The sequence below is a fragment of the Ascidiella aspersa genome, chromosome 2 (genome assembly GCF_963924565.1).
Source record: "Ascidiella aspersa chromosome 2, kaAscAspe10.2, whole genome shotgun sequence".
Classification (NCBI taxonomy): domain Eukaryota; kingdom Metazoa; phylum Chordata; class Ascidiacea; order Phlebobranchia; family Ascidiidae; genus Ascidiella; species Ascidiella aspersa.
This window is the reverse complement of record NC_139448.1, coordinates 28,675,276-28,680,520: the sequence shown is the minus strand read 5'-3', so window position 1 is coordinate 28,680,520 and position 5,245 is coordinate 28,675,276.

Sequence of the window (5,245 nt, the reverse complement as noted above, 5' to 3'; positions counted from 1 at the left end):
CTGGTCAAAATGTAATAAAATCACCATACGCATTATCTACGTAAATTCTATTTATCAAATATATGTTTCGATCATTTCCCAAAATCTACGCCATATTTGAACCCCTTTCGCTTAAAAGGCATATTTTAAGTGGAGAATTTTTCGGCCCATATCTGTTTTTGCTTGCAGAAACAAGTTAAGGAAAATGAAAAACAAAATATATAATATAAAATACAAAATATTAAAAAATAAAAAGTATTAAATAAAGAAAAAAAATTAAAATACAAATAAAAATAAAACATAAAAAATTAAGAATAAAAAAAAAAAAAAATTAGAATTAAAAAAAAAACAAAAAAAAAACTAAATCAAAAAATAAAAAATAAAAATATTAAAAACAAATAAATAATTAAGTCAACTAAAAATATTAAAAAATGAAAATTGAAAAAAAAAATAAAATTAATAAAAAATAACACTAAACCTTGAAAGTATACCCCCTGACAAAATAAACAACAACCGCACCCCCGTCTAGTTTTTAGGTGTTATGGTTTGCTATGGTTTGCTATGGTATGTTTCAGACCGATATTTGTCCGGAGCTTTATGGAAAAAGTATACATCGTAGAACTTTCAAATTTTCAGACATGGCGAAGAGTGATATGTAGGTGCGATATAGAGGTTTATGAGGCTGCACCCCTAGGTGCCTTTGGATAAGGGGCAAAAAACAATAGTGTGACGTCATCGTTTTAGTTCTTTACAGCTATCTACTCCTATCTAGCGGCAGAAAAACTTTACTACAGAATGCGTTCATATCCTTTCTATATTCAGCTCGCGAAGTGAAGCAGCGCCTTGCACCCTCTGCGCTTTATTGTCCCGTGCGTGCAACGTTCATTGTGCGAAGTGGCTTGTCTTAGTAAGTGGGCGCATGCGACTTGCCTTCTAGAATGAGGCTTCTCTTAAATAAAAAAAAACTTGCTCTTACTAAACAACATATTTTACCGCCGCAAATTAATAAGTGAAATCTGGAGGCAGTGTACACCTCTCTGCTTGCATCTGTTTTGCATGCTACTCCAATCAAACATATCAATACCAGGTCTGGCCAACTTAAAATTGTAAAAGGGCTGCAGCAAGCAAATTGAATGCGTTTTCAGGAATGACGTCATAACATAGCGTCATACAAAAATAAATCTTTAAGAACATTGTGTGGTTATTTGGTTTGAATTCGCCAAACTTTCGATTTAATAGGTGGCGTATTAGGCATATAAAAGAGTTTTGCATCTGGCTCAAAACAACACATTCAAAGTTTTTTTAAGAGTGATTACACAGAAGGTTTGGTAATAATTTACCGAGTAAAATTGGTGAAAGTATAACAAGCCACAAGCCATAGGCGTTAAATTATTTTAAGAGAATGATTATATCTGCTTTTTAATCATGTCACGCATTATCTACGTTAATTACATTTATCAAATAAATTTAACGATCATTTCCCAAATACCTCACCGTATTTGAATTTATTGTCGCGGTAATACATGAAGACTGAAGAGGCTAGGCCATGTAATTAAGTTTCACCCATCGTAGAACGCAGAGAAGCATTGTTAGAAGCTTCGTTTATATGACGTTCGTGAACTATGTCGCCAGATTGGACCATGAGTCAAAAAAGCCTGAAAATTTTCTTAAACGTAAAGCTTTTAGGCGTCAAGTGCTAGTTTGTCACTGTCTATGGGAATGGGATTTTTGTTTTGAAACGGTCAAAATAAAAATAAATAATAAAATAAAATATTTTGATTGCAAAAAGATTCTAAAATTTATTTTGCATATAGTCTTTACCAAACTAACGTATAAGAAAATGAACCCCTGGCAACTACCCCTTTCGCATCTAAGACATAAGTTAAGGCTGGCAATTTTTGGCCCATATCTGTTTATGCCTGCAGAAACAAGTTAAGGAAACTATGGGTTAAGGAAACTATGGAACATGCAACGTTTATACTAACCGCAAACCAAAGTCAATTTAATAATATTTGAAAGCAACCCTGATAAGTAACGCTCCCCCCCCCCCCCCCCAGAAAAAATATATATAAATAAACATTAACTCTGAAAATAAATATACCCCCGATAAAATCTACAACAACCGCACCCCTAATCCTTTTTGGTTTGCTATGGTTTGCTATGGTTTGCAATGGTTTGCAATGGTTTGCTATGGTTTGCTATGGTTTGCTATGGTTTGCTATGGTTTGCTATGGTTTGCTATGGTTTGCTATGGTATGTTTCAGACCGATTTTTGTCCGGAGTTTCAAAGAAAAACTATACATCGTAGAACTTTCAAGTTTTCAGACACAAATTAAAATTGTACAAGTTCGCAGCAAGCAAAATGCTAAATTTAAAAGTATTTTTAGCGACGACGTTACAAGCTACGTCATAAAATATGGCGTCATACAAAAATTAATCTTAAGAACACCGTGTTTATTTGGTTTAAATTGGCAATTTTTTTATTCAAATGGAAGGCGTATGAGGCCCATCAACGAGTTTTGCATATTGCTCGAAACAACAGATTTAAAGTCTGTTTTAACAGTGATTGCTCGGACCAAGCCATGGTAAAAAATTATCGAGCAAAAGTTTGCAAAAGTATAGCAAACCATATAGGCTTTACCGCATTTTAAGAGATTGATTATATTTGCTTTTTAAACTTGTTGGCTTGTCAAAATTTAAAACATGGCTGTACGCATATCTACGTAAACTCTATTTATCAAGTATATTTTTCGGTCTTTAACAAATAACTTGCTGTATTTAAACACGTTTCGCATCTAATCCATAAGTTAAGTTGAAAAATTTTCGGCTCAAATCTGTTTTTTGTTGCAAATAAAAAAAAAAAATAAATAAATAAAAATAAAAATAAAATAACAACAACCGCACCCCGTCTAGTTTGCTTCTAGTTTTCCACAAACATACCCGAATGTACATAGACTCAAAATCCTGTTCAATGTTTGCAATTGCTGCGATGGCAAAGAACGGATGAGATTTCCGACTTGAAGTGGCGATGTTGTACTTTGGGCATCTAAAATAAATTTCGAGAAAGGACTTTTATAGAATCTATCCACTAACGAAACGGTATAGGCCTAACGATGATTCTGTCATTTCTCGCAAAAAAATTTGCTCATCCCTGCATACGTTTCGCAATACGTGGGTTATCTTAATCATGGCTTCATATTCAAGTACGGGTATCGCAACTATCGCATGTATTGCCAAAACGTTAATATAATAACATGCTAATGACACTAACTAACAGATTGGGCATGTTAGCAGTAAGTGGACGAAGCCATATATGAATGACGACTTTTACAGTGAACAACAGTTATATTACTATATTGGTGAATCAAATAGTAAATACAAACTGAAACCTGTAATCCTTTCCATAATCGATCAAAAATCTGCATTCCCTTCCTGCGTCGAAATAAATCTAAATAAAAAATATCAGTTTAAGTTAAGGATTATGGCAAACATTTATTTGAACATTTTTCTGTAATTTAAATACACTTATATATTTTATTTTATTCTTTGCCAAATCGGATACATTTTAATTGCATGCATATTATATATGCAATAAATTTTTCGGGCCATCATGTATGCAGTACGTATAGGCAATAATGTAGTTTTAATCGAGCCATTATTGCTAAGTATAATATAACGATGTAAAGTACGGCTCTAAGAACAAAAACGTATTTATCTAATCTCTAAAGCAGGAGTTCTCAAGTACTAACTAAAAAGACCCGACGGAAAACAGCAATTATTTTTTGTCGTGCAGATCAGTTACGCAAAGTTAGTTTTGCCTATCGCATGCTATTACAGTAATGTTACCTCATGATAGTCCCGATAAAACAAACAAAAACTCCATATAACTACCAACCTGCATTCCGTAATTGGTAAACATGGCATCTGTAAGGTCGCGGGTCCTCGTTCCATATTGATAATTGTAGAAATCAGGAATCTCCGCTGAAACTTCGGATGCTCGTAAAACCAATTTATCGAGAATTTTGTTGACGTTAAAATATGCTGCTGCATTGAAAAATAAACGTTTATATATTCGTACTCCAAAACTTTTTATTGTGGTAAATTTTAAGTGAACTAGATTAAGGAGAGTAAATGCTTCTCATTCGGTTCAATAAGCTTGACACAACGGAACCAAACAATATGCTTTTTTGTCAGCAGGTATTTTTGGGTAACTTACCTGGTTTGGGCTTAAGTGGGTAATGTTTGGTGTATAGATTGTATAAATTGCCTCCATAGAATGCCAAGAAATTGTTTGTTGTTTCATACTGAATAAATCCTTCCGTTTTGTTGATACTAGATTGGTACCGAACGTGACTAATCATCACATTGTCAGCCTAATGAAAAGATATAGTCCTAATTTACGTAAAATGGTATCTGTCGTCCCAATTTAATTTCGCCTTACATTTAGCTGAAAGTAGGCGGGACTTTTGTAATCGGAACTTGTGGAATATCCGGCAGATCCGAAAACATTTTTGTTTTCCCAGTTTCTGGTATCTACAAAAATAATCTGGTACTTATCTGAAAATTATGCTAATTATACTTCCCATAGGACAAAGATTAAATGCAATTTAATGTACCTTTAAGAACATCTAAAGTTTCTTCGTGACTGAACCACATATCTCCACTTGAGCATGTACTTTTTATGTTGTTTTCGTTGACAGATGCAACCAACGTCCAACCACCACCATTCGACACCATATCACAATAAACCTTTAAAATTACCGTACACTAAAACTAGAGCAGCAGTTTTGTTTGTGTACTTTTTGCTAATTTCTAGAGTAATTACTTTAGGAGTTTTAAGCAGGCCTATATTAAAACAAAACAAACTTTCAACGCTAACATCTAAGTCGTATTTTAGTTTACATCCACTGAGATTATTAGAATGTAGGTTTACGATAGTTTTTCACTTGATCATTGAAACTGTATGCTGATCGGCCATAAAATTTTAATTAAAATTTAATTTTATGTCTATACACTTTCAAAGCTGTAAAAACAATGTTTTAGACTTTTGATTTAGAGTATTAAATGCAATTATCAGACACCTTAGGATTATTTAATTTTCATAAATAAATTTGTTTGGATTTACGAACAGTTATTGGATGGGTTGAACTCTTCGGTTGTATTGCATACAGTCCACTCGATGTAGTTCCTTGTTGCTTCAAAACCAAACATGATTCAGGTGGCTTAACGCATATGTTATTTGCAGAGCTAGTTTCTTCTGTAGTAA